Genomic DNA, 18364 nt, shown 5'->3' with positions numbered 1-18364 from the left:
AGCTCACAGACATAATTTTGTCATCAACATTTTTTTCATGATTTACTCCTGAAAAATGGAATTTAGAATTATATTATAAGAAACATCTGTAATATTTTCATGTCTATTCGAAATAACATAAATACCATGCGCACTTTTAAATAAAATGCTTCACAGGTTATTCAGTGTGCACCACATTTTTGATGTAACTAAAGTGTTATTTCTTTATAGACGATACCCCAAGGGTGACTGGGGAATAGAAATATGGTCACTTGGTCTTCTCCCGACCGACAGTAAAACGCTTGCCGAAGTGGGGCGTCCGTTTGGCTGTGCGGGATGTATCAAGTTCGCAGTCACGTCCGGTTAGAAGGAATCCGATGCCTCGTGTAAAGAGAGTGCCACGCTCTTTGCACGTTAAGAACCCTTGCAACAACTCTTTGAGGGGTCCGAAGGTGGCCTGTTGCAAGGCAAAATTTCTGTCCCTGTCCAATATACCCTCATTTTCCAGTGGCTGTCCAAATTTCCCCGACCATCATCCCAGATGGCCTCTGTTATATCAACCTACCTATTGTATTTATTGTGAACTTGTTCTCGTCCTGAATATGCATGAAATATTTGCCACTTGACGTTAAGCAACCAACACTCAATCAATCTTTATAGACGGAAAATCAATATTCAGATATATTGCATTCATTTGATAAAAACATGTTACTGTACCATTTCTCGTTGTGAAATTACAATGATCGATAAACACAAAGTAAAATTTAGATAATACATTTAATGCATAAATACAAAAATATATTCATATATGACAGAACGGATGAGAATGAGGCTTCACTAGGTGCATTGTTTAGATTACATGCGTCCTCATTACAACACGTGGTGCATATCCAACTACTTCCGGTTTGATCACATGGGATGGATTCCGAATGTTCTTTTATTTGCAGGTGACACGAGGAATTTTTAGTACATGTCTTGATTATTGAAAGCTGTTCGCTTACCTCTGTAAAAAAAGAGAAAATAAATAACACAGAACTGAACATAAATTATAAGTTTTGAAAATTTCGTACTAGAATGTACGTACAATGTATAAGTTTACTGAGCCTCGGAGTCTTCCTGTTTTTTTTTATCATATGAATACTTTTTATAGTGATTATTTGATTACTAAACCAAATATTTCTAAATATGAAATCATTAATGACCTGACAATAGTATCGTAACTATATGCTTTCCGAGTAAGTCTCTTTGAAGGTTTGGTTAGCTTTTGATGTGAATGCCGACTTTTTTGTGCTTTGTAAAGAATATTACCATAAAATATTGGACATGACAACGTTGTCTGACAAGTATCGAATCCTGCCAGGCTGGATCACATTGCTTTATATCATGAAATACCTGAGTATGACAATGTCGTCTTACAAGTATAGATTCCTGAATCACAAATGAATCACTTTGTTTTAAGTTATAGTATACCTGAGCATGGCAATGTCGTCTGACAAGTATAGATTTCTAAATCACAAATGAATCACTTTGCTTTAGGTTATAAAATTAAAATAAAATTGAGAATGGAAATGGGGAATGTGCCGCAGAGACAACAACCCGACCATTGAAAAAAACAACAGCAGAAGGTCACCATGCAACAGGTCTTCAATGTAGCGAGAAATTCCCGCACCCGGAGGCGTCCTTCAGCTGGCCCCTAAACAAATATATACTAGTTCAGTGATAATGAACGCCATACTAATTTCCAAATTGTACACAAGAAACTAAAATTAAAATAATACAAGACTAACAAAGGCCAGAGGCTCCTGACTTGGGACAGGCGCAAAAATGCGGCGGGGTTAAACATGTTTGTGAGATCTCAACCCTCCCCCTATACCTCTAGCCAATGTAGAAAAGTAAATGCATAACAATACGCACATTAAAATTCAGTCCAAGAGAAGTCCGAGTCTGATGTCAGAAGATGTAACCAAAGAAAATAAACAAAATGACAATAATACATAAATAACAACAGACTACTGGCAGTTAACTGACATGCCAGCTCCAGACTTCAATTAAACTGACTGAAAGATTATGATTTCATCATATGAACATCAGGTACAATCCTTCCCGTTAGGGGTTTAGTATCATGCCGTCATAACATATATGAGAAGAACATAACCCGTGTCATGCCAACAACTGGTTTTTGAATAAATGTGTTTAGTTCCGATGCAAAGACCCTATAAGTAAATCAATATTAACGCCAAAATATGCAATCTTTAATGACCTGACAACAGTATCGTAACTATATCCCTTCTTAATAAGTCTATTCAAAGGTTTTGTTAGTTTTTGAGGTGAATACTGACACCTTTGTGCTTTATAAAGAATATTTCCATAAAAAATTGGATGTGAAATACCTGAACGTATAAGAAGTCTGCATGTTGAGCTATATTTACGAATGATGTCCTTATACCGATGATAAAATTTAGTAAATGTTTTAACTAGTTTGTGATATCGAAAACCCTGGTGTAATAATTTTTCAGTAATACATAAATTTCTCTCGTTAAAATCTAAAACATTGTTACATACACGATCGAATCGTACAAGTTGAGATATATAAACACCGTAAGATGGTGACAAGGGAACGTCACCATCTAAAATGGATAATTAACGATAGGAAATGAAAAATCATCTCTTTTATCATAAATTTTAGTATTCAGCTTTCCGTTAGTCATATAGATATCAAGATCGAGAAAGGACAGTGGTCATTGTTAGTATTAGCTTTATTTAAAGTAAGTTCAGCAGGATAAATTTCTTTAATATACATACTGAAGTCGTCATTATTGAGAGCCAAAATATCATCCAAATATCTAAAAGTATTATTAAATTTGTTCATCAGATGTTGTTTCGATGGGTCTTTGCTTATTTTTGTCATAAATTGTAACTCATAGCAATACAAAAACAGGTCTGCAATAAGTGGTGCACAGTTAGTCCCCATTGGAATTCCGATAATCTGATGATATACGGAGTTCCCAAAGCGAACAAAAATGTTATCTAGTAAAAATTCAAGGGCATATATAGTATCAAAGCATGTCCAATTGACATAGTTTTTTTGTTGATTGCTACTAAAAAATGACCTAAAAGAGTTTGAACATATATATTCACATTCTGACTTTTTAAATGCCCATTTAATTAGGTGTGTGCATTTTTTCTTAATGAGAATGTGAGGCAATGTGGTATACAGGGTAGAAAAATCAAAACTTTGAACAGATTCAAAATCACCAATATAAGCATGCAATTTATCAAGTACTTCCAACAAGTTCTTGACACTCCAAAAGTAATTAATTCCACTATTTTCGAAGGCCTTATTTGAACAATTTATTATCAGATTTTTAATTGTACCAAGTGTGCTGGTAAGAAGAATAGACAATTTAGTAGTGGAACAATGGCTTGAAGACGAAATAAATCTATGTTTGTAAGGTGTTTTGTGTAGCTTCGGAAGCCAGTACATAGTTGGGACTTTCATTGTATTTGGCTCTGCTTGTAAAGCGGTAGCTAAAAGTTTATGTTTGTTACAGATGTCGTTTTCTGAAAATGGAGTCAGTTAGAATGTTGGTGAATTGGTGATTTCTTTTTTCAGAACCTCAATGTAAAATTTACGTCAAACAATAATAATGTTATTAGCAGCTTTATCGGCCGGGACAAAAACAAATTTCATGGCTAGTTCTTTTAGTTTATGTTGATAGTATACCTGAGTATTACACTGTGGTCTGACAAGTATAGATTTCTGAATCACAAATGAATCACATTGCTTTGGGTTAAAGTATACCTGAGTAAGACAATGTCGTCTGACAAGTATAGATTTCTGAATCACAAATGACTTTTCTTCATATTAAAGTTACCTGAGTATGACAAAATCATCTGGCAAGTCTTGATTCCTGAATCACAATTTGATCACATTGCTTCAAATTATATTATACCTGAGTATGACAATGTCGTCTGACAAGTATAGATTTCTGAATCACAAATGAATCACATTGCTTCATATTATATTATACCTGAGTATGACAATGTTGTCTAACACGTATAGATTTCTGAATCACATTGCTTCATATTATATTATACCTGAGTATGACAATGTTGTCTAACAAGTATAGATTTCTGAATCACAAATGAATCACATTGCTTCATAGTATATTAACCTCAAGTATGACAATGTCGTCTGGCAAGTGAAGTATAGACATGTATATGTTCTTGAAGCACATATTATATTTACCTGAGTATTACAATGTCGTCTGACGGGTATATGTTTCTGAATCACATATATTATATTTACCGGAGTATGACAATGTTGTCTAACAGGTATATGTTCCTGAATCACATATTATATTTACCTGAGTATGACAATGTCGTCTGACGGGTATATGTTTCTGAATCACATATTTATTACCTGAGTATGCCAATGTCGTCTGACAGGTATATGTTCCTGAATCACATATAATATTTACCTGAGTATGACAATGTCGTCTGACGGGTATATGTTTCTGAATCACATATTTATTACCTGAGTATGCCAATGTCGTCTGACGGGTATATGTTTCTGAATCACATAATATATTTACCTGAGTAAGACACTGTCGTCTGGCAAGTATCGAATCCTGAGTCACATTGCATCAGATTATATTCTCCTACACACAGAAAATTGTTTCGTTCGTTTTCACATTTATAACACATGAGTCCATGACATTCTGAAAAAAACCCAATAATATTGCTGTTACTGTTAATGAATCAATGCAGTTTTAAAGTATGGGAGATAACTCTTATTTATTTTAAATCGAATATATGTACCAGTAACAGTTCCTTTAAAGCGATAAGGATGTAAGTTAACATCTCAACGTATAATATAATTTATACATGATATAGAATACGAGGATATTTCGACCCAAAAGTATATAGACTGAAATTGAAGTCTGAGGTCAATAAACTTATCTAGTTCGATATGTATCAACTACAAATGTATTGACTTTCGACGTTATATATGAAACTAATTATATTCACCGAAGACAAAGTTCGAAGTTTATATAATCCAAAAGGTCAATTATCAAAAGGGGTTTGGAATACATATACAACAAGGTACATGTGCGGATATGATAACATCAATGTCATCGGGAAACTTACATTTCGGCTCCTGAATAAATAGGAGGTGCAAAATTAATGTTTATGTTTATTATGTAAGTAGCATTCCGTGTAAGTTTTTTTTTTTTTAAATCCAGCAGTTGCATACTAGTATACAACAGTGGGACAGAAACACGAATTCTCGAGCAATGGGAGCACGCACGTAAAAAAAAGGAACGGGCGAATTATCCATCGATGTTATGCCACATACTTTAAAGGTGTATATATTAACTATCTTGAACATCGACTCAATGGTTGGGAAATTCTACACCATGTTGCGACTTTAATATTTAGTGATAAAGCTCAGTTGAAGAGCTAGGTTTTTCGTAAAAACAATGTGTTAAAGAAGTACGACCGCGTTTTCCATCTCGTTAAATGCTACATGGTCTCATAGTTAAGCATGCACGGGATGTCATAAGTTTGATCCCAACGATGATCAAACCTAATTGGTCAAAAACTTTTAAAAGAAAACACCGTAAGCACTTGGCGTTTAAGAATAAGAGAACAGCCTGGTTTGCTCGAATGAGTCGGTCAAGTACAAAGTAAGACACACATGCATATCACACAACATTTTAATTAACGTCTTGAGCATGCATGCAATGGTTGTAACTGGACTCACAAGCGTTTCCACGATATGTTTCGATGTTTTTCATTTGTTTACAGACCTATCATGTAGGGGCTATATAAAATGTATTGTTTCCCTCCCAAAACTGAAATATACAACACGTTTATGGTTGCATTACAGTAGGTTAGGACAGTGATCATCATGATTATCCAAACAGAACATTTTGTGTAAACACTAGAACCAATTTTACCCACAATACATTAATACTGTGATTCGGACAGTTTAGTTGCTGTCTTTTCTTCATATAGCACGACTAACTTAAATTATACCTTACATTTACATTTTAATTCGAACGAAATTGGCTTTGTTAAATGAATATATATATTTATACAGATATAGATAACACAAATTTCATATTTTTTTTTAGGAAAATTAAATTTTCTTTTTCTTGTTACATGTATCTGAGTGTGGGATTTTCTTGCAGCGTTGAATACCCATTGGTGTTCTTTGTCTCGTATCTGCTTTTTTGTCGGGTTGTTGTCTATTTGACATATTCCCCGTTTTCATTCTCTCAGGCGCATAGCTCCCTATACGCCAACACGCAGTTGCGTGCACATCAATTCGGCATGCAAAAAAAAATTTGCAAAATAAAAATTTATAAATTAAAAATTTAAAGGATACTCTTGTAGTTTCGGAGAACATTTTACAGAGTACGGTTTATCTGTTTGGAATGCGATGTACCAATCGGCCATTAGATTGATCAGGACATTTCGATATCGTTAAATATGCCGATGCGATGTGACTACCAAAGCCAGTCACCCAGGCTGCAAACACGCAAAAACAGTCTTGGAAAGTCTCATTATATTTTGCGTCCATAGACCACATGATAATTTACGAGTAATATCTTTAATTAATATTCTTTAATATTGTTAAAAGTAGTATAACACTATAAAACGTAGCATAACACCATACAAAGTCTTTTTCTTGGGATATATCAGTTTGTTTTGGGGATATAATGTGTTTCTTGTATTTCTCGGGAAATCGTGGTACCGGAAAATGGTTTGGTTTTCGGGTTTTGGCCATAGGACGGTTAATTGAGAAGCTACATGTACATAGGTAAATGATAATTTATGGAACTGGAGTCGCGTCTGATATCAGTCAGAAAAATCACTGCTTTGCGCATATCTGCTTCCTTGCGTTGTAGGAAATACAACAAACGAACAAATCGCAGCATTGTTTGAGACATACGAAACTGACTTGTCATGTAATTTTGACAAATTCAATCGGGAGGTCGCTCGATGGCGAACACGCTGGATTACATCTCGCAGGTGCTACCGCAGAGAGATCGTTCAGTGTACTACGTCTGTTGAAAACATATGTACGATTAACAACGAACAACGACGGTTTAGCATCGCTAGCAATTGCATTGCTGCATATTCATCGGGATTTTTGTGTGAATATTGACAAAGTAATAAAGAAGTTCGTTTCTACTAAGACCCGAAGGGCAGATTTTTGACAATTTTTAGTAAACTCCATAACACAAAAATGTGTTGTTTATGTATTCAATTAACCATGCTTTATTCTATTTAGATGTTCTATTCAGAAGATTTTTAAATAGTTTTGCATTCATGAATTATGTACAAGTCCTATGTACATGTAGCTTCTCAATTAACCGTCCTATGGCCAAAACCCGAAAAACAAACCATTTTCTGCATAAAAGGGTCCCAGCAAAGTAAGATTTACAAATAAGGGTATATGCTTGCACATTGTTTCATTCTAGCTACGCCCCTGGTCTCTTAGTATTTTACCTCAATCTGCGTGAATAAAAGCTATGTTTAACATAGAGACCAAACTTAAGACCTTAGACGATAATGTTTTATGGTTACCATGATCTAATTTGATTTTACTTATCTATCATTTATTTTGATAGCTTACAACTCCATCAAATATTCCCTGCGGAGCCTCGTAGAGACACGGGCAATTAAGTCATAGAGCGTTGAAACTTACGTTATGTGTTATATCCAATTACCGTAATGTGATCCGTCACAAGTTATGTAAGACCACAAGGGACCATATTCCAACGTATTACTGTCACACTAATCTAATTTTAGATTTAATTGTCTGGAACATTAAAGAAACTGAAGCTAACATCTCCACGGCGTGTCATTGGAATTTCATACGTTATTTTTTCAGCTTTCTGAAGTAACGATTTCCTATATATGGAAAGAATACTTTCTGACAGTGTATTGTTTGATCTTGTTTAGTCTCTTGGAAAGAGTTGTCTCATTGGCAATTATACCACATATCTTCTTTGTATATAAATAATTAAATGCTATATATATATATATGTCAAATAGGTTTTAGTATAATGATGAATATGAAAGAAGTTAACTATAGCTCACCGTACGGTCTTCAACGATGAGTAAATATATTTCATTTCGTTTGAAATTTGGTTGTTCTCGTTTTCTTTTTGTATATAGATGGGAATTAGTGTAACTAGTTCTAATACAGTTTGATATTAGGTGCATAAGGCACGAGGAAAGTGTTGGTGGTTTCAATAGTACTATAACTAGAGGCTCTAAAGAGCCTGTGTCGCTCACCTTGGTCTATTTGAATATGAAACAAAGGACACAGATGGATTCATGACAAAATTGTGTTTTGGTGATGGTGATGTGTTTGTACATCTTACTTTACTGAACATTCTTGCTGCTTACAATTATTTCTGTCTATAATGAACTTGGCCCAGTAGTTTTAGTGGAAAATGTTAGTAAAAATTATCAAATTTATGAAAAATGTTAAAAATTGACTATAAAGGACTATAAAGGACAATAACTCCTTAGGGGGTCAATTGACCATTTTGGTCATGTTGACTTATTTTTAGGTCTTACTTTGCTGTGCATTATTGCTGTTTACAGTTTATCTCTATCTGATAACTCAAGAGCAATAACTCCTAAAGGGGTCAACTGACCATTTTGGTCATGCTAACTTATTTGTAAATCTTACTTTGCTGCATTATTGCTGTTTACAGTTTATCTCTGTCTATAATAATCTTCAAGATAATAACCAAAAACTGCAAAATTTCCCTAAAATTACCAATTCAGGGGCAGCAACCCAACAACGTGTTATCCAATTCATCTGAAAATTTCAGGGCAGACAGATGTTGACCTGATAAACAGTTTTTACCCATGTCAGATTTGTTCTAAATGCTTTGGTTTTTGAGTTATAAGCCAAAAACTGCATTTTACCCCTATGTTCTATTTTTAGCCATGGCAGCCATCTTGGTTGGTAAGCGGGGTCACCGGACACATTTGTTAAACTAGATACCCCAATGATGATTGTGGCCAAGTTTGGTTAACTTTGGCCCAGTAGTTTCAGAGGAGAAGATTTTTGTAAAAGTTAACGACGGACGACGACGACGGACGACGGACGCAAAGTGATGAGAAAAGCTCACTTGGCCCTTTGGGCCAGGTGAGCTAAAAAGGTTGGCCTTTAGAGCTGATTTCATTGAGTGTGTAGGTAAAGGTAATATCATTGATTAGCTTGCTTGCTAGCTGAACCGTGAAGTCAGGATAGATTTGGTCGTTTTCAACAAAAGAAGCACATCGGATTAGAATCGGATTTAGAATGGGATAATCGGGATAAGATAGAAAAGGCTTAATTCGGACGCTTCCTGAATAATATCTGATTGTTGTCGTGATCAAATAAATGTTTTCACAAATTTTAATAAAAGTTTGAATTTCAAGCCACGATTTACAAAATCTCGATCAGACTTTTAACAAATTATTATCGGGAATGTTCCTAACAAGGACAGCAGTCAAAATCGTGAATGTGTGACCCCAGCTTTACAAAGATACAATCATGGACACCGAACAGCTGTAAATAATTGTTTCTGATGCATCCATATTTGTCAAAATTTAACCCATTGATTGATGATACGTATCTTAACAACGTAAAACAATGACCTTTGTACATAACGATCGGTTATAGTGTACATTTGTAAATAAGAATGACTCTATCGAGTAATTAAATTATTCATATTCACAGATTTCGATTTTGACCTTCCGTTAACTTTGAAAACAGGGTTTATGAAGACATTAAGCTAACGATTATATTGTGTACTGTTTGCTGACATACAGTGTGTTAAGTCCGTATGTCCTTAAACCGACGAAATAAAAGAAACAGGCAGAAAAATACTGTTTAGTATTATTCCAGAGGCGGATTTAGAGGGGACAGGGGGCCTGCCCCTTCCTTTTTCTGGGAAAAAAATTAATAGATCATACTATAGGGAATCACTAAAACATGACCGGAGCGGACCCCCTCTTATGCAGTCAGTGGACCCCCACTTACGAAAATTTCTAGACCCGCCACTATATTCGTTGACAAATCTGAAAGCCGCCTCCAGGTTATGGTCATTCTCTCTGCGCTGAAGACCTATTGGTGGCTTTGGGCTGTTTTCTTCTCTTTGGTCGGGTAGCGACATTGTATCTGTGTGACGGGATTGCTTCACTTAGAAAGAGGGGTAGATGCTTAGTCAGCCGTAAGCGGTTGAGCTGAGGAAGTACTTATTTAGCTCAGTCGGTTAACGCTGCCTTGTTACACAGATGACCTGGGTTCGAGTCCCGGCAGATACAAGCAATTGTATAATGAAATGCATGCTCCCCGGTTACATTCGCGCCCAACTAAAGACCCACGGTGGTAAGAGAGGAAATCTAGCTAGGGTATATATGTGAGAGTCATAATGGTATAATAACCCCTATGATGACTCTTGAAGTGGGAGAAGTGTGACGGTAGTGTTCCCCTAAAAAAATGTGGTAGATACTTTGTCAGTCGTAAGCAGTTAAAAGCTAAAGAAGTACATCTTCCTTTAGTTAGCTAAACTGCTTACGGCTGCATTTTACACAGATGTCCTGGGTTCGAGTCCTGGTGGATACAAACAGCTTTGTAATGAAATTCATGCTCACTTGTGACATCTGTTTGATCACAGGAATCGGAAGTTCTATCAATAAAATTCTGTAAATAACAAAGTCGACTTTATTATTTACAGAATTCTATTGATAGAACTTCCGATTTCTGTGGTTTGACCGTGCACATTCTCCATTTCCATTCAATTTTAGAAATTGTTTATCTTCCAAATAAGAATCTAAGTAGCCAACATTATGAAAGAAATCAGTTAATAAGTTGCAACATTTTTCTATTGGCTTTAATACAAACAAAAAGTATACGCATTACTATCGTTGAAGAAATCAATTTGACTCTTCTCTAAGAAGGCTTATTATAAATAATGAAAATGTCAGATACATCTCATTACCAGCTTTCAACAGACCGTTGTCTTCAATTATATAGATTTATTACTGGAGAAGATAATAAAGTATAGAATATTATTGACAGATCAAACAAGGAATATAGAGAATCGATGGAAACATTTTCTTATTGGAGTAAACTTAGAAATCTATGTTCAGTATTTGTAGTTTGTTGATGTTGTTAATAAGTGTTTTTCGTTTTCTCATTTATTATATTGCTTAAACCGTTGGTTTTCCTGTTTGAATTGTTTTATTTTAGTCATTTTGTGGATCCTTATAGATTGTTGTTAGGATTTAGACAAGGCTCCGTGATGTTTTTGCACAACGTGACTTGGATACCGTGGAGAGTTGTCTTATTGGCACTCATACCACATCGCCTTATTTCTATCATGGAGGAAATTAACTGATAAGTTGCAACATTTTCCAGTTTGCTTTGATACAAAAAAAAACATATAGTAATTACTATTATGGAAGAAATCAATTTGAAGTCTTCTCTAGGGAGGCTTACAAATAATGAAAATGTCAGATACATCTCATTACCAGCTTTCAACAGACACTGTCTTTAATTACAGAGATTTATTACTGGAGAGGATAACAAAGTGTAGAATATCATTGAGAGATGAAATAAGGAAAATATAGAATCGATGGATATATTTTCTTAGCGTAGTGTGTCTATAATTTCTTCTTTGATTTCAATTAATACACCAATATTAAGGTGTACATTTGTAACTACATATGGTCAAGTAGAACAATTGTACTGTCAATGCTGCTAACTTAAACGAACAGTCATAAATTTTCGGAACTAAAACACTGGTTACTTAAAGCGAGATTTTGCCATAAGCTATTGAGTAAAGTAAAGAAAGTTGATAGGCATACATATAATATAGGAATGGTCAAACTATGTTTGAAAAAATAGACTCTTTAATGTATCAGCGTTCTGACTGGAAGTCTATGAAATATGAACCCTAAAATGGACAATTGGGTTCAGTTTTAAAGTTTTGTACGTTTTCTTTATATCGAGTTTTATCAATTGGAAAGAGAACGTGACAGATACATGTACAATTCAGGGGTTAGGGAGCATCCCAAAGGGGGGGGATGGGGGGGGGGGGGGTGGTGGGAGGTTGCGTCTAGGATGAAATTTATTTGAGAAAAAAATAGGCTCGACAAGAGTTTTGAAAAAAGGCAAGATGAACAAATTTTGGAGAAAAAAAGATCAGAATTAACTGATAGAATAAGGCAGGACAGAGAGTACTACTAAAAAATCATTACATCAGTTTTCACCCCCCTCCCTTATAGTGGTTAGTTTATTTATTTATACCGGAACATCATAATGATTTAAATGAATATTATCAAGTTTTGAGAAATTTTATGCAAAATATATATACTATTAGGTAAATAACATGAATAACTCAAGAGCAATAACTCCTAAAGGGGTCAACTGACCATTTTGGTCATGCTAACTTATTTGTAAATCTTACTTTGCTGCATTATAAGTCGTAGCGTAATGTGAATATCTATAGACTGCATTCAATAACTTGTTTCAACATTACCATCCAAACTGTCAACAACTGTATCGCGTTATTTGAATAGAATATTTTGTCAATACAAATTAAATCAGTCGCATAGAAATTAGAATTATTAAAGCATGTACACACTGCAATCTATTATTTGTTTCCGATAACTAACGACTTTGCGGTTGTCAAGGATTTAAATGAGGAAAAATACCTTTGAAACTTTTAACGATAGTGAAAATAACGTTTATATTCTGGGGAATAGTAGGCATTGTCTAGTGGTTGTTATATACCTGTCAACTTTAATGTTGAGAGACCATTTATCGGGTTTTCAGTTAATTTTCAGACATTAATTAATCTTATGTGGTCTAGTGACTAGCGCTAGAGCGTAGCCTTGTATTGCGCGCAGTGTCCGAATAGTCTGCATGCGGTCTTGTACCGCTCAAGGCCCCTAATGGGTCCGGGGCAATAACCTGGTATTAGGCAAGGGTCGAATCCACCAGGAAGCTCAGAGAACGTTAGAAATACAAAGATCATTTTTTTATAACTGAATTTTTATTTTTCTGTCTGATATTCTTTAGAATTATATATATTGACATGATCTGGTTATATTTCGATAAAGTTGCCTCTACATAAGCAAATCAAAACAAACAGTACTTTAAGAAAAACATATTAAAAGATGCAATCTTAATGATGTCATACAAGAATATGTTGAAACATTTTTTGATCGGTGGTACATTATTTTGTCTATCCTGTTACCATTTTCAAAAGAAATTTTGGGTTATTAAGAAAAGGTTTAGATAAAATGTTAAGCTTGTTTTACGTAGACAATTGGATGGTTTACAAGAGAATAAACTTCTATATATATTCATTCTGTAATATAATAGATTATTTGCCAATTTTCCAGGTTGTACTGAAAAATGCCTCTAAAAATTGGTTTTCAAAGGTTGTAAAAATTACCACCAGTAATGCAAGTCTAAGATAGCAATTTATATTGTTCGGCATTTTTTCACCCTTTCAAATAAACCCAACATCAAGTAAATCCCTCACAAGTTAGTTAACTTTTCTCTATATTTCATTGGTAACAGGAACGTACGTTTCTGATATATTACTATATAAAAGTCTATCCTGTTACCTTTTTGTCTATCCTGTTACCGATATCAGTATTGCACCTGCGAATGGTTAATTGGGAAGATTAAGACTTTATAACCTTAAGATGACTTCAAACACCGAAATGTTTCATTCGTTTTGCACCTATATGTTAATATAAAAAAATTAACGACGTTTTTGTCTACAATTGTCTATGCTGTTACTGTAACCATAGCAACCATAGTAACAGGATAGACATAACAGGATAGACAAATTTCTTCGTTTTTGATTGCTGTTGTGAAATAACTACTCCCTTTGGTGAAGTGATTATGTTTTTCTATTGTGAATTTGGTTTCCAACACGTTATTGCACTTTTTACAAATATACTGTTGGTGTATTTAATCAAAATTGGTGGTAACAGCATAGACATAAAAAAAAGTACGCTGTGTTTTTTTCACCAAATGTCTTGAAATTTCTTTTCTCTACACTGTCGTTCAAGAAACGAGGCGTTTTAAATGTAAAGATTACTTTGCACTTTTGAGATCAACACTGACTGATTCAATAATCATAGGGAAAATAATTTGACGGCTGATTTAAGTAGCGGTAACAGGAAAGACATGAACCTCCTGTACGCAGATTCAATTTAGTTTGTAGATAATATGTTACATACAATGATATAGAAGCTACGATTTTTCGTTAGAGTAATATTTAACGTTCTTAAAAAGTCCCTTTTGTAGATATCAAGGCGATCAGAAAATCGCAAAAAATCATTTGAAATGTGTTTTTCTGACACTGTACGCAGACAAATACCCCCAAAATGGGTCTTAAATGCAGTTTAATCTTATCAAAATATATGCAAGGTGTGTTTATTATTAATGTTCTGAATCACAAATCCGACAAGCTTTCATTTAAACCATTACAACTGAAATTTCCATTAGAAATAAAAAAGTTAGCATGGGTGTACTGAAAATTCGACATTTTTTGAAAACGACCCATATAGCCTTCAGTTGTTTCTTTTTTTTTTTTTTAATGTTAAGGAATATCTATAGTGTGTATAATACAGCAACCAAATAACACAAACAAATATAAAAGGGGTCAACATAGGGTTTTTAACTTGTAAACTAATAAGCGATTTTCAAATAACAACAATATACTGATTTTATTAAAGCTAGGTTCACACTGCCGATCAGATCAACTTACGTGATCGGTAGACTGGCCTGACTCAATCGACAAGGATGTTCAGGATAGTCTAACCTACTCGTCATCGATCTGACCATCTACCCGAGAGATTTTGACATGTCAAAAACAATCGAGTAAGGACCGAGAAGAGATCGAGAATTTCCCGATCAATTCGACCGCTACTCGACGAATTCTCGAGATATGGTATGAGTGAAATTCAAGTTGATCTGATCGGCAGTGTGAACCTAGCTTTATGGAACTCAATATCGCTTAGATTACATTGTATCTAATATGATAACGTACACATGTGGAACGTACTATGATTTAATACAGCAACCGTTTGAATACTAGAACATTGGCTTTTTTGTATTGAGAAGTGAAAAACAAGGAGAAAACGCGTACACAAAACACCAACAAATACATCATGTACATTAAAGAGAGTTTAAGAGGTCTGTCACATTTTCTGTGCAACGTTTGTGTTATTTTTTTCATTTTGTATTTGTTTATTTTTGTTTGTTTATTCGGCCTACCTTGACAAATTATACGTGAATCTTTCGATGTTTGCCGAATGTGTTATTATTGTAAAATAAAACATGTATTAAATACAAACCTGTACATAAATAGGCCGTGACCACTGCAAAAACGACTAAAACTTCCATAGTATCCAAATATCTCCTTTCAATGTCCTGCACTCATATTGTCATTTGTACGTTTTAAAATGTTTAACTTCAAGTTACAACTGTAATTAAAAGTAACAGCAAGGGGGATATTTGTTACATAAGTTAATAATGCAATATTGACATTTGTTGTCAAAGTCACATGGGCTGCAGCAAAAATAACGACATCAGATATCAATACTTGCTTACGGCAAATTCAACTTTCACACTTTGGTGTTCAAACATTTGACTTCGTTCTTTATATTTGTTCAAATACTGACTTTTATTTTGCAAAGCAGTAGACCACTAAATTGAATAACGATTAACATATTCCATAAACGAAATCACTTGTGTGTTGAATCCCTTTCGAAGTAGAGTAGCTGTTCCTTGTTATCATTGGTCAATGTTATTTTAACAATTGCATTGAGTTAATAGACATAATTCAATTTGCAATGGCTGTAACTATTAAATCTCCTGAAATTTTACTTTCTGCTTGTTCAAAACTGCCATACTCCATAAAAGATTACAGATAAAACAAAATAATGTTGCAAGGTAAATTTGAATAACTGTTTTTTTTTTGTCAAATCTATCGCATGTGCTTAAAAAGTACTTGAAAGTCACACATGACACAAGTTGTACAGATACTTAACTAAGTGATAGTATACACTTCATAAAGTATTCTGTATTCCGTCGAATCCTGTATTTCCGATCAAGTAAATCAATTTTACACGTAGAATCACAAAATCGCTAAATAAGCGCATAAACAGCACTGATTTTGTTTTATATACTCTGATTTATTCGTCATTCAATGTGGTTTACAGAATCTTGAAAATAGCCTCGTCGTATGTTACATGTAATTGAGAGCTTATCTTGAAAATAAATGTAGCCTCGGTGCATTAATTATCACTGCTTATTGTTAGCTTCTAATTTGTCTGCATTTTTTTCCAAATTCTAAAACACATTTAGTATACAGATTATTTCCTTTCCAATATTATATACAAATCATTTATAGTTCATCGCTTGTAATCTACCAAATGATTGGTTTTGATCTCTACGATGAAACAAATTAAGTTCTCTCTGATCGATTTGGTCCCATAGCTGATGTAAAGTAAAGAGAAATTATTGGAATGTCTTTGAATTGATTCGATTTGTTTGCTATTAGTATTGTACACTCGAGGCATGATCATCAATAGAAGGAAATGTCCGTGGATTATAATCCGGAAGTAGTGTCAGTTTGAAGAACAGTGACAGTTTGGAACTCATTTCCAGCAGCTACAGCTGAGGCTCTCTCATTGGTATCCTAAAAGAGGGAGCTTTCATAACTTTCTATCTAGTCTATGCAGTCCTTAATTTGCCAAGTAAGTCAAATGATGGACTGGAGCTGTGCCGGCTGGGAATATTTCCCTGGTACCTCCACGGAAGCCGGATTGGTTCAGGCCAGATGAACGAAAAGCAAATGGGACCCCCCCCCTTTTTTTTTTTGCTTTCTTATCATTTTTTTCTGTCATACTTCATACTTTCTTGTATATTTTTGGTTTATCTTACAAAATTACTAAATGTCTTGCGCCCACCGGAAGCGTTGAGTATTGGTCAAGTTTGACAGTTCAACGTACAATATAGATGTAAATGTAGATATGCTACATGTATAACATTGCTGATGCTTTTCAGTTTTTTGTTTACAACTGTATGAAACGCTCCAGGTGCACTAATTCGTGCGATGCTTTTAAAAAGAAATGTATGCATATGCATCAGTCTCAAAGACTCAAATAAATATGTGAACGTGGAGCTCTGTTGACAAGATATGTCAGACTTCGACTTCAATTAATATCTTAATTCCTTTATCTTACCTCCCATACATTTTTAGGAATATGATTGGTTAAAAGCGTCCTCGTGGAAACCATGTATATTTAATATTAGGTTAGTTTGGAGGCGGGGTGTATTTCATACACGGTTAGTAGTTGAATTACGTCCCTTTATATTCCATATAAGGTAATAAGGAGGCGGGGCTTATTTCATACACGGTTAGTAGTGGGGTTAGGTCCCTTTAGAAAAAAAACCCAGTACTGTGAAAAAAATCTGAAAGGTTTCAACAGACTGAGCAAGTGATGATAAAGTGAAATAAATTCATAAAACAGATTTAAATCTAACAAGTTGTCATTGTTGGCATCTGTTTTTGGAGGATCAAAGTTTCTTAATCACGTGAATGCTAACTGTATTGAAGACTTGCTCATTGTGATAGGTCACTAGTCTAAATTTTACACGTTTAGATAGTCGGTAAGATAAATTCGTTACATAGTGTGCTAGTGACTTAATACGGTATATATAAGGAACCAGTAAATTCCATATGGAGATTCGAGCTTCGCTCTCACCCCATATGGAATTTACTGACCCCATTTATATCGTAATAGGTCACTAGCACACTATGTAAATAATAATATCTACAAAAGCAATTGACAGTGACGTTCAATTTGGAATAAGAAAAAGAAGATTTTGTAGGCGTGTAGAATCAGTGATTTTCCATATGAGAGAAGGTACACAAAACATGTGTACATACAAAGAAAAAAGAAAAATACGACCCCACACATAATTTTCAAATAAAGGTGACAAATTTTCAAAAAGATGTGATATTACTACCAATGAGACAACTCTCCATTCAAGTCACAATGTGTAAAAGTAAACCATATGTCGTTAAGTGTAATACGTCACCCATAGTTGTTTTAAAAAGTTAAAAAGAATTATTCGCAACTAATTGATTATGTTTATCGCTTGATTGCTGTCTCATTTGCATATATATCCCACAGTTTCTAGAGCATCCTAAATTATAATATGAGGTATTTGCCGATTTAAGTAAAAAACCCATCATATTATTATTGTTTGCGCGGAAAATTCAGTCGGACACCAAATGCAACTTGAAGTCTAATTATTTTAATTCATGTT

The 18364-nt window shown here is 34.3% G+C and overlaps 1 long non-coding RNA gene across 1 annotated transcript; it reads right to left on the bottom strand.

Annotated features, from left to right (window-relative positions):
- Positions 1–737: 737 nt before the first annotated feature.
- Positions 738–16471, bottom strand: LOC143058428 (uncharacterized). Its single transcript, XR_012973058.1, has 3 exons — positions 15382–16471; positions 4575–4700; positions 738–982 (listed from the first exon to the last, which is right to left on the bottom strand). It is a non-coding gene; the product is annotated as an uncharacterized LOC143058428 (long non-coding RNA).
- Positions 16472–18364: the final 1893 nt, after the last annotated feature.

The sequence above is a fragment of the Mytilus galloprovincialis genome, chromosome 14 (assembly GCF_965363235.1).
Source record: "Mytilus galloprovincialis chromosome 14, xbMytGall1.hap1.1, whole genome shotgun sequence".
NCBI lineage: Eukaryota > Metazoa > Mollusca > Bivalvia > Mytilida > Mytilidae > Mytilus > Mytilus galloprovincialis.
Note: the sequence above shows the minus strand (reverse complement) of the source record. Positions and strands in the feature narration are given on the sequence as shown.